Genomic DNA, 19,764 nt, shown 5'->3' with positions numbered 1-19,764 from the left:
ATCCAACTTGAATTAATTTTCGTATAGGAGTAAGGAAAGGATCCAGTTTCAGCTTTTTACTTATGGCTAGCCTATTTTCCCAGCACCATTTATTAAATAGGGAATCCTTTCCCCATTGCTTGTTTTTGTCAGGTTTGTCAAAGATCAGATGGTTGTCGATGTGTGGTATTATTTCTGAGGGCTCTGTTCTGTTCCATTGGTCTATATCTCTGTTTTGATACCAGTACCATGTTGTTTTGGTTACTGTAGCCTTGTAATATAGTTTGAAGTCAGGTAGCATGATTCCTCCAGCTTTGTTCTTTTGGCTTAGGATTGTGTTGGCAATGCAGGCTCTTTTTTGGTTCCATATGAACTTTAAAGCAGTTTTTTCCAATTCTGTGAAGAAACTCATTGGTAGCTTGATGGAGATGGCATTGAATCTATAAATTACCTTGTGCAGTATGTCCATTTTCACAATATTGATTCTTCCTATCCATGAGCATTGTATGTTCTTCCATTTATTTGTGTCCTCTTTTATTTCACTGAGCAGTGGTTTGTAGTTCTCCTTGAAGAGGTCCTTTACATCCCTTGTAAGTTGGATTCCTAGATATTTTATTCTCTTTGAAGCAACTGTGAATGGGAGTTCATTCATGATTTGACTCTCTGTTTGTCTGTTACTGGTGTATAAGAATGCTTGTGATTTTTGCACATTGATTTTGTATCCCGAGACTTTGCTGAAGTTGCTTATCAGCTTAAGGAGATTTTGGGCTGAGACGATGGGGTTTTCTAAATATACAACCATGTCATCTGCAAAGAGGGACAATTTGACTTCTTCTTTTCCTAATTGAATATCCTTTATTTCTTTCTCTTGCCTGGTTGCCCTAGCCAGAACTTCCAACACTATGTTGCATAGGAGTGGTGAGAGAGGGCATCCCTGTCTTGTGCCAGTTTTCAAAGGGAATGTTTCCAATTTTTGCCCATTCAGTATGATATTGGCTGTGGATTTGTTACTTCCGTGATTTCTGTTTCAGATTCTTCACTGTTGGCATGTAGAAATGCTACTGATCTTTGTATGCTGATTTAGTATCCTGCAACTTTACTGAGTTTATTAGTTCCAATTGTTTCATGGTGGAGTCTTTAGGTTTTTCGCAATGTAAGATTTTATCTTCTGACTTTGGAAGGCTAAGATGGGCAAAGTGCTTGAGCCCAGGAGTTTGAGACCACTCTGGGCAACACCATGAAACCCCATTTCTACAAAAAAAAAAATGCAAAAAATTAGATATGGTGGCATGCACTTGTATTCCTCACTACTAAGGAGACTGAGGCAAGGGAATAGCTTGAGCCTGGGTGGCAGAAGTTGTAGTGAGTTGAGATTGTGCCCCTGCACTCCAGCCTGGGCAATAGACCAAGACCTTGTCTCAAAAAAAAAAAAAAAAAAAATTGAACAACAAGAAAAAAGATTACATCATCTGCAAACAAGGATAATTTGATTTTTTCCTATCCAATTTGGATGCCTTTTATTTATTATCTTGTCTGACTGCTCTAGCTAGGACATCCAATACTATGATGAATAGCAGTGGTGACAGTGGGAATCCTTGTCTTGTTCCAGATCTTTGAGAAAAGGTTTTCAGTTTTACCTCCTTCAGTATGATACTAGTTGTGGGTCTGTTGTATATGGTTTTTATTGTGTTGAGATATGTTTCTTCTATACCCAGTTTTTTTAGGGTTTTTATTATAAAAGGATATTAAATTTTATCAAATGCTTTTTCACCATCAGTTGAAATGATTATGTGGTTCTCGTCCTTCATTCTGTTGATATGATGTGTCACATTGATTTATTTGGGTATGCTGAACCATCCTTGCATCCCTGGGATAAATCCCACTTGGTCATGATGAATGATCTTTTTAATGTGTTGTTGAATTCAGCTTGCTAGTATTTTGTTGAGAATTTTTGCATTAATATTCATCAGAGATAAAAGCTGGTGGGTTTTTTTTTTAATGTGTCTTTTTCTGGTTTTGGTGTAAAGGCAATACTGGCCTTGTAGAATAAGTTTGGAAATATTCCCCTCTCCTTGTTTTTCAGGGTAGTTTGAGTAGAAATAATATTAAGTCTTCTTCTTCCTCCTCCTCCTCGTCTTCCTCCTCCTCCTCCTCCTCCTCTTCTTCTTCTTCTTCTTCTTCTTCTCCTTCTCCTTCTTCTCCTTCTCCTTCTCCTTCTTCTTCTTTTTTTTTTTTTTGAGATGGAGTCTCACTCTGTCACCCAGGCTATAGTGCAGTGGCATGATCTCAGCTCACTGCAACCTCCACCTTCCAGGTTCAAGTGATTTTCCTCCCTCAGCCTCCTTAGTAGCTGGGATTACGGGCACATGCCATCAAGCCCAGCTAATTTTTGTGTTTTTAGTAGAGATGGGGTTTCACTATGTTGGTCAGGCTGGTCTCGAACTCCTGACTTCATGATCTGCCTGCCTCAGCCTCCCAAAGTGCTGGGATTACAGACATAAGCCACTGTGCCCGGCCATATTAGTTATTTCAGTGTTTGGTAGAAGTCAGCCAGTGAAGCCATTAGGTCCCAGGCTTTTATTTCCTGGGAAACTTCTTATCGTGGCTTCAATCTCATTATTGTCATTGGTCTGTTCAGGTTTTGGATTTTTTTTCAGGGTTAAATCTTTGCAGGTTGGATGTGTCTAGGAACTTATCAGTTTCTTCTAGATATACCAACTTATTGGCGTATGGTGGCTCATAATAGCCACTAATGATCATTTGAATTTCTGCGGCATTGATTGCAATGTTTCCTTTTTAATCTCTGATTTTATTTGGGTCTTCTCTCTTTTTTTTCTTAGTGTGGCTAAAGGTTTGTCAATTTTTCTTATCTTTTCAAAAAACCAACTTAATGTTACCTTCGTCTTTTGTATTTTTTTTCCATTTCCATTTCATTTATTTCTGCTCTGATCTTTATTATTTTTATTCTACCAATTTTGTGTTTGAGTTGCTCTTGCTTTTCTAGCTCTTTAAGATATATTGTCAGCTTAATTATTTGAAGTTTTTCTTCTTTTTTGACATAGGCTCTTATTGTTATAAACTTCCCTCTCAGTACAGCTTTCACTGTATCCAATAGGTTTGGGTATGTTTTGTTCCCATTATCATTTGTTTCAAGAAACTTTTAAATTTTCTTCTTGTTGTCTTCAGTGACCCACTGGACATTTAGGAGCATATTGTTAAATTTGCATATGTTTGTATAGTTTGCAAAATTCCTCTTGTTATGGATTTCTAATTTTTCTAGTTTGAATTTTTTGTTTGAAAGGTCACACATCTGTCCCGTCTTGGTCCCTTGTGCCTTGTTTAGTTCATTTTGTGAGGTCGTGTTTTTTTGGATGATTTTGATGCTTGTGGATATTCTTTAGTGTTTGGGCATTGAAGAGTTGGATATTTATTATAGTCTTCACAGTCTGGGCTTGTTTATACCTGTCCTTATTGGGATGCTCTCCCAATATTCAGTGGGACTTGGGTGTTGTTATCTAAACTGTATCTGCATTAGGGGGCACTCCAAGCCATGTAACACTGTGATTCCTGTAGACTTATTGAGGTACGATCTTAGTGATTTTAGATAAGAACCAGAAGAATTATCTGAATTATGAGGCAGAGACTCTTTTTATCTTCCCCTACTTTCTTCCAAACAGTCTCTCTCTTTGTGCTGAGATGCCTGGAGCTGGGTGTAGGATGACACAAACAACCTTGTGGCCACCATCACTGGGACTGCACTAGGTCTGACCCGAAGCCAGCACAGCACTAGGTCTCATCCAAGGCAAGCTGTATTCACTACATGGCTACCATCTTTGTTTGATCAAGGCCCTAAGGCTATACTGTCAGCAGGTGGCAAAGGCAGACAGGCCTGTTTGCTTCCTTTTAGGATGGTGAGCTCCATGCAGCTTCAGGCGGGTTCAAAGATACCATCCAAGAGCAAGGGATTGGAGTCAAAAACCTAGAAATCTATCTGGTGCTCTATTCTACTGTTACTAAGCTGGTGCTCAGACCACAAGACAAAGTCCTTCCCATTCTTCCCTTCTCTTTCCACAGTCAGAGGGCCTCTTCCTATGGCTACCACCATCACAAACCCATGGGGAACACTGCCAGCCTATTGCTGATGTTTACTGCAGGCCCAAGGGCTCTCCAGTCAGTTTGTGGTTAATGCTTCTAAACCTGGAACTCACCTTTCAGGGCAGCAGGCTCCCCTCTCATCCACACCAGGTCAAGAAATGCTACTCAAGAGCCTAGGCCTGGAACTGGGGACCCCAAAAGCCTATTTGGTATTCCACTAATCTGTGGTCAAGCTGGCACCTAAGGTGAAAGAGAAAGTCCCCTTTATTTTTCCTGCTTTTTTCAAGCAGAAGTAGTATCTCGTCATAACTACAACAACTGGGAATGTGCTGGGTCTCACATGAAGCCAGCATATCTCTGAGTCTCACCCAAGGCCCATGGTGTATTGCTGCTGGTTCTTCAGGGGTCAGGAGTTCTTTTTTTTTTTTTTTTTGTAATTTATTTATTATTATTAAACTTCAAGTTGTAGGGTACATGTGCACAATGTGCAGGTTTGCTACATATGTATACTTGTGCCATGTTGGTGTGCTGCACCCATCAACTCGTCATTTACATCAGGTATAACTCCCAATGCAATCCCTCCCCCCTCCCCCCTCCCCATGATAGGCCCCGGTGTGTGATGTTCCCCTTCCCGAGTCCAAGTGATCTCATTGTTCAGTTCCCACCTATGAGTGAGAACATGCGGTGTTTGGTTTTCTGTTCTTGTGATAGTTTGCTAAGAATGATGGTTTCCAGCTGCATCCATGTCCCTACAAAGGACACAAACTCATCCTTTTTTATGGCTGCATAGTATTCCATGGTGTATATGTGCCACATTTTCTTAATCCAGTCTGTCACTGATGGACATTTGGGTTGATTCCAAGCCTTTGCTATTGTGAATAGTGCTGCAATAAACATACGTGTGCATGTGTCCTTATAGCAGCATAATTTATAATCCTTTGGGTATATACCCAGTAATGGGATGGCTGGGTCATATGGTACATCTAGTTCTAGATCCTTGAGGAATCGCCATACTGTTTTTAAGTTAGCAGGTGATAAATCCTGCCAGGACTGAGGCCTTCCCTTCAAGGAAGTGGGTTCTCTTCTGGCCCACCATGTATCTATAAATGTTTCCCAGGGGCTGGGGCCTGAAATGGAAGCCTCAGAACTCTGCTCAGTTCCCTATTCTACTGTGACTGAGCTTGTATCCAGGATATAAGACACATTCCCCTTTATTCTCCGTCTCCTCTTTTTAAGCAGAAAGAAAGAGTCACTTTCATTGCTGCAAACTGCACTGCCAAGGGCTGGGACAGGGGTAGTACAAGCACTCAGCCTTCCTGCCGATGTCTCAGTAGGATGTGTGCCCCCACATCCACTGATTCTGTGTCCAACACAGCACTCAGGCTTGCCTAGGAATTCTGGTCCTTGTGGCCTAAACTGCCTTTCAAGTTTATTTAGAACCGCAGAGCACTTTAGCCTGCAGTTGTAAGTCTGGCCAAAACTCAAGTTCTGACAACTGGGATGGGCAATGGGCAATTCCCTTTGGCTAAGGCTAGTCTAAATGCTCCCTCTGTGGACGAGTAGCAGCTGAGTTTAGCCTGGTTTTACTTTCCACTGTGACAGGGCAGCGCTGACTTCAATACAGGGCCCAACAATTGCTGCACTCTTCTTCCCCCAAGTGAACAGATTCTCTGCATTATGTGGCGGCGGCTGCTGCTAGGTGGGAGTGGAGGAACAGGGGAGGGCTGGTGTTAGCTATTCAAGGCTATCTTTCCTATCCTCTTCAGTTTCTATTTCTGCAATATAAAGTAAAAACAAGGTACTGTGATTGCTCACCTGATTTTTCTTTCCTGTGAAGGTGGCTTTGTTGGTGTAGTGGTTAAATTTGGTGTTCCCGCAGGGAAGATCATCAGTGAAGGCTTCTATTCAGCCATCCTGCTCTGCCCACCTCTGAAGGAATTTTTGATTCCATTATTGGCTTTCCACACCCAATCCTGGCCATTTGTCTTCAGTTTCTCAGTACATATGTTCATCCTCCTAAACTGTTCCTTCTACTTAATGGCATCATAATCTATTGCTCTTTGGAACTAGAAACCTTCTTATTTACTCTGGCCACTTACTTTCTTATTCAATGTCACCAGATCCCATTGATTTATAGTTCAAATCTTCATCATCAGTCGAACCTTCTGCACTGATAGGTAAATTCCACTGCTAAGCAGTTCTAGTCCTTAGTAAGCTGCCTCACTTCTCAATGTCTTTTTTCCTCACCTCTTAAGTGGAGATGACAGTAAGTTCTTTCTCATTGGTTTATTATACGGATTAGGTGAAATAATGCAATAATATGCTTAGAAGAATGCCTGGCACATATTAAAATAAATTCTATTTATGACTATATTATCGTAATTTGCTAGACTTTTAAAAATACCTTCCTTTATCACTGGCTTGGCATCAGTGTTTGAATTGAAACTTGTCTTCCTGAATAAAACCAGGATTCTCTTTGTAAAACCAGGTTCTAATTATGCTACCATGGTCTAAAAGTCCTCAGTGGTTCCCATGCATGTATAGTAAAGTCTGAACTCTTACCAAGGTGAGCAGAATAATAAAAACTGAAATTATTGCTCCACTCTTATCTCTACATATCAGTCAACTTTTCACCAGGGATGTTGTTTACTTTTAGGACATGTGGTCAGACAAGACTCATGCTCTCACGAGTTACATGCCGTGCTGGGACTACTCTGCGTCCTCATGTACTTTCTTGCATCTAAGCTTTTTCACAGTCCTCTTTCTGCCTTGAATATCCACTTGCCTCCTTTCTGTGTCTGTTGTATGTGAACTCAAACTTCTAAGACCTATTTAGATGACTCCTTCATTTTGAAGCCTTTTCTATGATTCAAGTATAGGCAATTGTTTGAGCATTAGAGTTTCCACAGCACTTTAGATATATTTTTATTATGGCACTGAACACCCTGATACATTCTTGCTTGTTTGCTCTTTACTTCCATTATCCTGTATTATAAATCAATTGAAAACAATGGCCTTGGCTGGGAGGAGGGTAAGGGTATGAGATGAATCTAGGCTATGCATTGTTCCAGATATTTTTCTTATGCTGTTCCATTTAATCCTCACAATTAGGCTATAAGAATTAATGAGCCCAAAGTAACTTTAGGAGGTTAAGTTACTTGTCACAGTTATGAAGTATAAAAATTCAAGCTAGTTGTGAACTAGGGAGGCAACTATTCTTTCAAAATTACTGAATGCATTGCATTGATAAACAGAAAGTTTTTTTGGATAATTGACATCGTTACTTGTCTTCACCAAAAACTAGCCTTTTTATCCTGATGATGAGAACACACATTTATAGTAACTCCTTCGTACAGAGCAGACCTTTTCAATGCTCATCCTCAGAATTCCAGGATTGCACACATCTGCCTCTGAGCCTGCTTTGGAAAGCAGAAACTACAGCCTTTTTGGCTTTAATCCTCTTTAAGTGGAGAAATTATAGTCTCAAAGCCAACCACAAATAAATGATAAATCAATTTCTAATTTAATTCAAACTCAATGTAAGTTATGCCAAACCATTGGGAAAGGCCAGAGGGTAAAATCAAAGGGTTGGGGAATGAAGTTTTTTGACTTTCAATTTTACCCCAGGCTTATTTGGAGCTCCAAAAACAGGGCAGCTGTATGGCAGAGGGAAAGTGACCACCTAGATCACCAGGGGGAGGAAGGAGGACAGCTGGAAGCTCATTCACCCAGACTCCACTTTTGATTTTTGGGGAACTTTCTGTATAAACTTGGTGGCCACAACTGAATGCAGTACATGTAGCTTTCGCAGCAGGGCAGATCAGCTCTCTGGATCTGTTTTCATGGTTTCTGCTTACTTTGCCATGGACAATCCTTCTCTTTAATAAATCTGATGTTGCTGAATAGGTGTTCAATTTCCCATCTCCCATCTGAGGCTAGCTCAGGAAGAGATTTATTCCTGTCTATGTGGTCAAGCAGCCCTGCAGACAGTGTCAATAGGAAAGGTCACCTGATGATTGGCTGCCATGCAGCTAGTTCTTCAGGCCATATCTGCTGCTGCTGCTGCTGCATTGAAATGTGTTCAGCACCTCTTCAGGGACAGAGGCATTAAAGTTAAATGTTACAGATGTGAACGGATGGCAGCGAGTAGTTGGGTTTGCAAAAGAGCTCTGACTCGGGATGAAAATGTTGCCTGTGGTGACAGAATTTATTTTTGAAGCAAAAGGAGTTTTTAAGGATAAAAAGAAAAGGAAATTAAGAAAGAAAACTTGCCTCCCTCTATAATCTGACCCCATCCTACCTGTCCAACCTTGTTTTTCCTAATGGAGATCCTCATCTCTGGTCTCCTCTCTGAAAGTCTGTATGCATTTCATATCTGGTTGAAAGGCCTCCTCCTCTGCCTCCTTTCTGTCCATAAGCTAAAGACTCAATGGGTATTGGTAACTTGATTTGTCATGCAATGCTTTGTTGTTGCTGTGGCTTTTTTTTTTTTCAAAGTCAAGTTTTTTTCTCATTTTAAATGCCTACCTTCCACAGAGCTTTCTTTATTATTAAAGTTATTATCATTTTTTAATGTGAAGATTTATGGGTCACATGGCCCAGGAAAGATATAACTACCCAGGCCGTGAGATTCATATCTTAGGACCCACTGAGATCCCATATTGCAAAAATAGCTAATAACATGCAACTGGAATTGGCAATTTATAGAATCTCCTTGTCAGAGCTGTAAGAGACCACTGATACAATCTTTTCTAACTGTCTGGTGTGATTAATGAGCAAATTCTTTTATGTCCAAAAGGAGATTATCTGCTCTTTATGAATAGGGTATACACTTGGTCTGATTTTCTAAATATAGAGATGGTTAAAACTAAGAAACCCATAAACTGTTACCTAGGTATTTTTGTAATCAATACTTTAAATTTGTAAAGTGAATGATTGGGATTTTCCAAAATAGAGGTAAAAGTATAGAGGGGTGTACTGATAAATCTGAACCAAACTTGTTCAGAGTCCCAACAGTAAATATTAAAAGAAAGTGTCCATGGATAAGAAGTGAGTATCCGTAAGTTTGAGGAGCTTGTAGCATGGATACAACCAGAATTAATGGTGTTCCCAGCAGGATTCTTGTTTTTGAAAGTGGGTATGAGAATAAGGCTGGGGCCTAGTTCCTAAGAAGCCAGGATACATTCAGGTTTCACAGTAAGTATATAAATGCTCCAAGTAATAAGAAAAACACCATTGCTAGGGATAAATTATGACAAGAACATTCATCAAGTTTGTAATTTCCACATAATCCCTACTTTGTGTGCTGGCATAGTACAGTCCTAGACAATACATTATATGGTGGCATATTCAATTTTACAGAAAAGACAAAGATGCCTTTTTTGACTTTGGTTAACCCAGTATTTCCCAAACTCATCTTTAACCATGGTTCTTGTGTGTGTGTGTGTGTGTGTGTGTGTGTGTGTGTGTGTGTGTGTTATGCCTATTAACCACTCACAGACTTGGCATGCAACTAAATCACTTTGGAAATGCAGATCTACAAGTCCTATGTTTTAACTGCCTTGTGGTCTGGAGTGAGAGGGCTTAATGGCTTCAGCTATGGGGGTTAAAGTGCACATGGGGCAAGGGACTAGGCAGACTGTGAGATGAACTGAGTAAAGATATACCTGCAAAAATTCATATACCTCAGTATACATTGAGGAGGAGATATAAATAAGGGAAGTAAAGATGATGAGGAGAAGACAATATTTCTCTATTGATAAACTGAATAGGTAAACCTGGTGGATGTAGTTGAATGTGGTAGGAAAGAAGGGTCATTATTTTAAACATGGAATGGTAAGTATAAAATTGTATTAAAGGATAATCTACTGTGACATCACATATGATGAACCGTAGGAAGAGAAGGTAGAAGATAAGGCAACTGAATGATATATTGTTGAACTAATAAAGCATGGAATGATATAGATCTGAAATTGGGTGATGACATTGTGAATGGAACCAAATGTAAGAAGGAATGAATAAAATACCAGATATGGTATCTACCATGATAGTTGAAGAAAAAAGAGTTAAAAATTATTTTGCAGTTTACACTTCCAGTGATTAGAGGAGTGTATTGGGGGAACCCACCCCCAGTATTTCAAAGTAGATTCTTTTAATTTTTCCCTAAGTATCGACTGGTCTGAGAAATAAAGAGAAAGAGTACAAAGAGAGGAATTTTACAGCTGGGCCGCTGGGGGTGACATCACATATCAGAAGGTCCATGATGCCCACCTAAGCCACAAAACCAGCAGGTTTTTATTAAGGACTTCAAAAGGGGAGGGGTTGTACAAACAAGGAGTAGGTCACAAAGATCACATGCTTCAAAGGGCAAAAAGGAGAACAAAGATCATGTACTTCTGCCAATAAAGATCACAAGGCAAAGGGCAAAGCAAAGATCACAAGGTAAAGGGTGAAATCAAAAACTCCTGATAAGGGTCTATGTTCAGCTATTTATCAAGACGTCTTGTCTTGATAAATATCTTAAACAACAGAAAACAGGGTTCGAGAGCAGAGAACTGGTCTGACTTCAAATTCACCAGGGTAAAGTTTTTTTCCCCACCCTAATAAGCCTGAGGGTACTGCAGGAGACCAGGGTGTATTTCAGTCTTTATCTCAACTGCATAAGACAGACACTCCCAGAGCAGCCATTTATAGACCTCTCCCCAGGAATGCAATTCTTTTTCCAGAGTATTAATTATCAATATTCTTTGCTAGAAAAAGAATTTAGCAATATCTCTTCTATTTGCACGTCCGTTTATAGGCTCTCTGCAAGAAGAAGAATATGGCTCTTTTTGCCTGACCCCACAGGCAGACAGACCTTATGGTTGTCTTCCCTTGTTCCCTAAAAGTTGCTGTTATTTTGTTCATTTTCAAGGTGCACTGATTTCATTTTGTTCAAACACACGTTTTACAATTAGTTTGTACAGTTAATGCAATTATGGTGGTCCTGAGGTGACATACATCCTCAGCTTACAAAGATAACAGGATTAAGAGATTAAAGTAAGACAGGCATAAGAAATTATAAGAATATTATTAGGGAAGTGATAAATGTCCATGAAATCGTCACAATTTACGTTCCTCTGGCACGGCTCCAGCCGGTCCCTCTGTTTGGGGTCCCTGACTTCCTGCAACAGAAGTGGGTGGTTTTCTAACAGAAATGATACTGTTCCACAGGCAACCAGAACTTGAAATCTCATATGTAAGGAATGAAAAAAGGAAAAATCACATTTTTCTGAGGAGATCAGCAAAGATAAATATGTTAGTAAACAAGTTCAGAGTAATAATTATAATTAAATGTCTGCAGCATCTATATAAAAGTGATACATAAGCAATGTTATGTGTTGGTTAAGATTATCCAAGGTTTTTCTTTTTTTTACTGTTACAAAATGTCTGTGTTGACCATATGTTTATGCCATGAAGTGGGAATTATAGCCAACTTCTTTTTCTTCTTTTAGAGTAAATCTCTTTCTTTTTCATTTCTTGATATAGACCAAGGATGAAATTTGGAAATTGTTTTTAAACACATTCTTGTGCTTTTATGGGGTATAGCTTGAAACATGTCAGAGGGATGTACCATCTTTGCAATCTTTAAACAATAATTTTGGAAATACTTTCATCCACTTACACAATTAATAAGCTAAAAATTTTGAACATAACAAATTAAATTTCTCCAAATATTTAAACATTGATTGAAAACTTAATTAAATGTTGTATAACTTCATATATCAGTTTCTCTTAAAAGCTTTAAACCGCTTAAAAGATTATAAAAGCTGATTTAGCTAAATTAATTTAAAAATTCCAGTAGTCAAAATGGAATTATGACCATTTTATTTATTTGCCATAGAGAAGTTTTGATAAGAGGGTATCTGTCAGATGGGTGGGGATTTTGCTCTTTAGTATGTGGAGTAGTAGTGTTTTTGCTCTTTAGTTTTTGGAGGGCTCCCCAAGCATTGGTGAGAGAAGCTACACTCTGGGTCTTTTCCACATTGATACTAAGCTTCTGAAGATATGTTAAGCTGCTTTTATGCTTAGACCCTAAAGTGGTGTGAAATCATTTAAAAAACTTAATTTAGTCAAATAACTAGTTGAGAATCGACTTTTCTTATGATTGTTAAGTATCTGATCATTTGCAGATATTTAACGTTTTTGTTAGAAATAAATGCTCATTTAATTGAAGCACATTTATGTAAAACATAATTGAATGTATTGGCCTTCCTAAGAATGGACCTATAATTACAAATTGTATAAAATGAGAATGGTAGGTTAGAGAACAGATAAAAGCCCTTCTGCCAACAGATGCACAGTGAAAATTATTCTAAGATTGAAAATTACTGTATATCCTGGCTCTCTTATCACTTCCTGGTTGCCTTTTGGTGTGAAACTTCAACATTCTGAGTCCTGATCCCTCATCTGTAAAATGAAATGATAACTAATGTCTTACATGGTGGTAAGGGTGATTAAATTAGATAATAAATGTAATAGTACATGCACAATGCAAGTCCATCTGTTATCCTCTGCTTTGGGTAGCTAACATGTACAAGTATGACTAGATAATAATCATAACAGCTGATGAGACTTTATTTCTCCAAATTCAAGATGAACTTGAAGTGAATATGAATGGATAAGAACTATTTTATTATAATATAAGATGACTTCTATGGAGGGTGAATGGTCAGAAGTAACATCACTAATTCTTCTTGTTTTTTTAGGTGTCATAAACTTTCTAAGATAGTACCTTTCCTGAAGACTATTAGTTTCTGTGCACCCTAGGACCTCTATAGAAGTTAGATAATTCTTGATGAAGTTAAACAATCATATTGTAAGAAACTCCTCAAATCAAGAGTAAATAAAAACAAGAGTAGCTTTAAAATTTACTGCAGAGTACATTAATATAGTTCAAATCTAAATATCTGCTCTTGCATTTCTGTGACTTTTCGTGCCATGTTGAAAAATCTGGAATGGAAACTCTCATCCATCTTGGTGATTTCCTAGTGCCCTGAGGATGGTTTCATTTAAAAGCATTTGAAGATTTAAGTTCTTTCTAAGATGCGCTCTTGTTTTCAGGAATAAAAGTGGCATTATGATGAGTTACTACGAAGTCCCTCTTCATTTACCAGTTTTAGGCTTCCGAAAATTAGCTGTCATTTTCAGCATCTAAATTCTTAAGCTTATAAAATGGACTTGTGTGGGACTCAATGATTAGTACTGTATAGTTTACCTCCCACATGCTTGCTGCTCTCCCTTTCACCTATACATGCTGTCTTTTCTGCCTCAGATGCACTTCTGCAAAGGTTCAGACAATCATTGAGGTAGTGGAGAAAGGTCATGTCAAGTCCTTGAGGGTTTTGTCAGAACTTTGGCTTTTGCTTTGAATGACTTGAGGAATCATCAGATGTTTTTGAGCGGAAGGGTGAGATGATCTTCATTTAAAACTGAAACTCTGGTTACAATGTAAAGAACAGATGGTGAGGGACAAGGTTGGAAATAAAGACTAGTTGGGAATCTACTGAATTAGCCCAGCTGAGAGACAATAGTGGCTGAAGTTGGTGTACTATGGAGATTCTGGATGTATTTCAGAGTTGGGGCCAAAAATACTGACAGATTGGATGTGAGAATGACTTGGAGATTAACATGATTAAAAATAATTTTGGACTAAGAAAACGGAAAAGAATGGAATTGTGGTGTACTGACAAGGGTATAACTGATGAAAACCAGGCCTTAATAGGAGGATGTCAAGAGTTAGGATTTAGATGTGTTAAGTTTGAACTGCCTGTTAGACATCCAAATAAGGCTGTCCTGTGTGTTTTGGATATGTCTGGAATTTGGAGGGTAAGGTAAATAAAGACGACAGGCAAGGGTGGGCAGGGTGCTACTTTATATAGGATTATAAGGGAAGACTTCTTTGCCAGTGTAACATGTAAGAACAGATTTGAAGAAAAGAAATAAATTAATAACTAGAACTATCAATCTGGGAGTTTTGGGTGATCTATGTAGTATTTTGTAGCCACTTGACTGGATGAGATTGCCTAGGCAGTTAGTGTAGGTACAGACTAAAGAAGTCCAAGGACCGAGCCATGGGACTCTCCCACATTTAGAGGTTGGAAAAATTAGAAGCAATCAACAGAGGAAGTTGAGGAGCAGTCAGTATAGTGTTAGGCAAACCATGAAGGAGTGATGTCTTAGAAACCAAGTGAAGAAAGTTTTTCCAGAAAGAAGGAGTGAAGCACTGTGACAAACACTACAGAGAAGTTATATGAGAACTGAGAAATGGAAATTAAATTGGGCAATGTAAAGATCATTGTGATTTTGATGGAATCTATTTCTGTGATCTGGGCTCAGCTTATGAGCCCAGGGAAACTTCTTGTTTCTGATTGTATATGATTCCTGGTAATCATTATTTTTCATCTTTAGCTACTAGGTTATAAAGAATAGCTTTCTTTTACATCACTTAAAGGGATTAGAGTTGTGGGTACCCTTGGTAGACTAGGAATTTGATGCCCTTTCAAAATGATATTATTGAAATAGTTAAGATGAGGAGGAACTTATTTTAATGTACCGTATAAATTGGCCCCCAGACAGCTACCCATCTAGCTCACTCCTTAACAGAGCTCTCACCCAATGGCCACTCATAGTGACAGATGGTTGAAGTAGTATATAAAAGCATGGGAGGTGGAAGGAGCAATGGGTCAATAATCAAGAGATGTGAACCCTGGCCTGGGCCCTGTCACTGCCCAACTCTTCTATCTGCAACTATTAGCAAGTTATTTGATCTTTATGGGTAGTACTCTTCTTAGAATTGAATTAAATAATCTTTAATATCATCTTTAAATTCTAAAAAGAAGGCACTTTGATTATCAATCATATACGCATATTATTGAAAGAGATGTGGCTACAGGAAGAGGGGAAATAACACACTGAAGAAAAATGCGGAATATCTCTTATATCTAAAATGAATGCTGGGACCATCTTCCCAGCTGCTGCCAGCCCAGAACACCTGAGACACATTAGTTCATTTAACAGAGAGCTTTACATCACCTTCTGATGTCCATTGTGAATCCCCTCTGAGATTGTTCTAGTAAGAATATCTTGGGCTCTTTCTGGGAGAGAGAAGAGTCTCTGTCCCTAGGTTATTCTTGCCTGGAAGGCTAGTTTTAAAGTTAATATAAAGATTTTCCAGATGCAGCAGTCTCTGGTTTTTCTGACTGTCTATGCAGTTCTAGGTGTGGAACTATATATTCCTGCGTCTTTCACCTCAGTCTGCTGCTGACTGCTCAGAGTGACCTAAAGGCTTGCATCCCACTCCTGGCCAAGCTGATTGAAACACTAATTTTAGTTATGACATGACCCTGTTATGGCATAAACAATCCTTTATCCACAAAGTATATTTAAATCTCCTGAGGATGACTATATGCTAACTTCATAACCTAGAGAGGGCAACAATACATGCTGTGTAAACACATCACATTGTAATGAATCGAACTGAATTTATTAGAATCCATTATGTCCCTCAGGACCAGAAATGTTCTGGCTAAGAAGCAAGAGTCACATAGGTGATTTTGCCAGACCCTAGCACAAATAGAAATCAAATAATTTGTGCCAATTGAACTGTTAAACTGAATTTCTTCCATGGAGACATATTTTATGTCTTAATTGGCTCAAAATAAATGTATTACATCATTGTCTCGGTAAAGATTCTTTGTTAATGTCTACTTTTCCTTATGCCCTGTTCTATCCAAACACATATGATTCTTGACCAGCGCATTTAGCAAATATGAGAATTGACCATTTTCAATTGTTTCGGCATTCATGAGGATGTTGATAAAGGCAGGGGTTGGGGGCAGAGCTGATTCTTTAATGATTTTCTGCAAATGAACATTGGCTAAGTTACAACAGAATTAATGTGAAATTAAATATTATAGTAAGGCTATTATCAAAAGAGGTCACAGTGATGAATGGCATATTTAAATGAGACCACCAGAAGGAATTAGAGCTGAAGCCTATTAATCCCAGTCAGTCTGCAAGACTCCATTTTTATGTAGATTAAACTATATTTCAGGTTGATAAATCATCATGACGTACTCTGTGACAAGAGCCAAATTTCTTTCCCTTTCTTTATTTCTGTGTGGTTAGGGCTATAGTTGGGTGGATATAGTTTAGTGAGAGCTTCCCTGTAATGGGCAGCACTGATTGAGATGAGTGGCAGATGATGATTTAGTTCGTATTGTTGGACCTCTGGTTTGACTTCCTTTCCTTTTAGGATGACAGCCAGTGGATTTGGAGCTGCCAATAATTGCGGAATTATTTATGTGTTTTTTCTTGTGTGTGTGTGAGTTGGCACTGTGTGCTGTTCTTATTCCTGCTGCTTTTCCTTAGAAATCCAGTTGCACTTCCCAGATTTTCTTTTTCTCTTTGGAAAAATCTTGGTGCAATTAATGTATTTTCCCTTCCTTAAATTAAGTGAAATTTAATAACATATTTCTGGAAAAACTGGTGTGCTTTATTTGGAGGTTCCAATTAAACCACTGTAAACATAACACAGATAAAGTCCACGTTATTCGCCCAACTGAAAATGGTTGCTCCAGAACATGTGATGGAAATGGGATGATGGATATCACAGCTGGGAGCGAAGGCACCTAGCTTAGCCCTACACTAACCAGCCCTCTGACCTTGGACAAATCACTAAAATTAAAACATACAGCATAGTACATTGTGCGTGATAGGTTCTCAATGAATATTTAGTATTAGGTAGAGTGTACTGAACTCCTCTAATTCCAGACTTCCTTCTAAATTAAGCATCATATCTTGCATGGATGGAAAATGTGACAGCTGCAATTGACCCACCTGCCTACAAAAATGAGCCTGCTGGCTCTCACTGGTCTCAGCAGATTCTCAGTATGAACAACTTCCTAGCTTAATTTAGCATTATTTCGACTTTTAAAGTTTTTGAGAATACTTTAATCTCTTTTATAGTAGTAGTCCTTGCAGCCTAGGAAGAACAGGCATTGTTATTCACCTGAGGAAGAACCAGAGCAGCAGATATTTGTGGCTTCTCCAAACATAAGCACAATTCTAGTGCTTCAGCTCTCCTGAAGTACAAGAACTCTGATCTCCAATGTATAGGGCTGTGTACTGTCCTGTGCTGCTACTAACCCAGGTTGTAACTGTTTCCTTGCAAAACAACTTGGGGGGTAATATTATTTCATGAGGAAAAATAAGCGTGGTCAGTGAGAATTAATTACCTTCTGGTCCTGAGGGCCATGGACATCTGAGAGGGGTTGAAATTGGGGTTTGCCACGGTATTCCTTACCATCATTGTTGCTTGGGTGTGCTTCTTGTCATTTACCATACCTCTAACTGACCCATTGAGCAGTGAATGGGCTGGGGAAGGCAGGAAACTGGCTTGTTCCCCAGAAGCATCACATTGTGGTTGTAGCATGACCCAATTATGTCATGAGCAGCATGTCTCACAGAGGGAAATAGCTTGGAGCCTGGCCAGGGCAGGAGAGAAGCCACATGGTCGGTGAGTACTGGATGCTCTCTCTGTGGCAGGAAGCAGCCTCCTAGCTGTGTGCCATCTTGGGAGCTTGCAATATTGCCAAAACAAAGTAAGGGCCTTCTTGTTTCTAGAGGTAACTTTATAAGGACTGTTGTAATTCTCCACTAAATATATATGACCTTCACCTGATATGGGTATCTGAGATTCCCTTGTTGGAGAACAAAGACTTTTGATTCTATTGCTGGAGTCTAGGCGTAGAGTGCAAAACCCCTGATACAGAGAACATGTTGAGTTTAAAGTTATTCACATCAGGGCAGTGTACATGACTGATTGCACTAATTTCAGAAGGAGGGTGAAGACTGGGATTCTCATGCATGTAAATACACACACACACACACACACACACACACACTTCTACATACTCTTGTTTTTCTTATGCTGTTTCCTCTGCCTAGAATCTTACTATGCCTACTTTCTAGTCATCTCTCCAGACAGGGCTCAGAGCTTACCCACCTTGTGACGTCTTCCCTGTTTCCCATCCTGTTGCCTGGTTTGACTTTACCCTCTTCCTCTGGGCTTCTACTGTACCCCATGCATGTTTCTACTGTGGCATGTATTATGCTATATTTTCATACATGATTTTTCTCAAGCATGTTCATAGATGTACCTTTATAGAAAGCATTCTTTTTTGTTTAAATTTTGAGACTATATTTGACTTATTAAATTTAAAAATGTAAAAATCTACTTCTGGGAACATAATTTTTAGAGTTAATGGAAAGGAACACGAGACATCTATATATTCATTAACTGAAATCAATTTTATTGTCCTTCCTATATTTCATAATAAGGTTTTCATAACATCCTGGATATGGATAAGATTCAGGTCCCAGCGTTCCCATGCTACTCTGAGCCATTTGCTTATGTCTCGCACCCATATGATGCAAGGAATCATGTCTCACATGAGGGGAACTCATGAAGACTTGTCAGTGGGACAGAACGACGCTCCAACCTGAGAGCAAGGTTCTCTTTTACTCCAGTGTCAGAGGTTGCTTGGTTCTCTAAAGAGATTCAGCTGGACTTCTAGAGAGTTTGTTGGAACACAATTGAAATTAGAAACATTTGGAATATAGCTATGCAGTGATATGTGTAGGGAAGAGATAGCTGTTGAGATGCTTATGGGCAGGGTAGCTGTTCCTCTGAAAGGGTAAGGGAAAGGAGCAGCCATGGGGATGGGGAGGCAAATTCAGCCTCCCACGGAAGCCATTATTCTGTCCCTTCACAATTATAACTGTGATACCCACTATCCTAAGGAGTCAGCTGAGTCTCTGTCCTGCAAGTTCATAGATTTGGCTTCCCCATGCCTGGGTACCAAGGCATTCTCAAATTGTGATTCTAAAATTCCTAGGAGTTCAAGGCTTAACCCTGATCACATCACCAGTGCTAAATTAACGTGACGTGATTGATCCTTCTAGACCTCTGCCCTTACTCTAAACCTAGCTATTCCACTAGCCAGCCCATCACACTACTGTCTCCTCTAGCAGAGGATTTGTACTCCATGCACTGATATTATTCTAGAATGTTGTGGAGAGGAGATCTTTAGCTCAAATATAGGAACTAAAAAAGTCCCATTGTTGGTCCTCATATCACTTGTCTGTCTACATGCATCGATTTTAGAAGTCCAAATCTTACTTGGCTCTGAGTCTTTGTTCCCTCACTTCCTTAACTGAACTTCTGATCCGTGTCTTAGCTCACTTTCTGGACATGATGTCTGGCCTATCTGACATACAGGATTTTTATAAACGCATGTAAATATCATTAGAAACTAGTAAAGGAGAGAGAGAGAATTGGTGAGAAGAGTGGGTCTCACAGTCTGGAAAGTAATTTTCAATTGACTACCATAGTTCCTTGATTCTGAAAAGCACACTTGTTTTCTACAATTGTGTATCTCTGAAATCAAGGTGTCCTGTAAATAATAATTAAATCTAATGCAGAAAGTATCTTTTCTTTCTGAAAAACTTTTAGTGCATCAGTGTGTTGAATCTGTGCTCAAATCTAAGAATGAAGAATGAAGGAAGTATTATATACCTGCAAGTATTTTGGTTATGTTGATTTGCTAGCCCTAAGGGCATTAAGGTATGTGGTACAGCTAGGAAAAC

Source organism: Chlorocebus sabaeus, chromosome 18, assembly GCF_047675955.1.
Source record: "Chlorocebus sabaeus isolate Y175 chromosome 18, mChlSab1.0.hap1, whole genome shotgun sequence".
Taxonomy (NCBI): Eukaryota; Metazoa; Chordata; class Mammalia; order Primates; family Cercopithecidae; genus Chlorocebus; species Chlorocebus sabaeus.
This window is presented reverse-complemented; position numbering follows the sequence as displayed.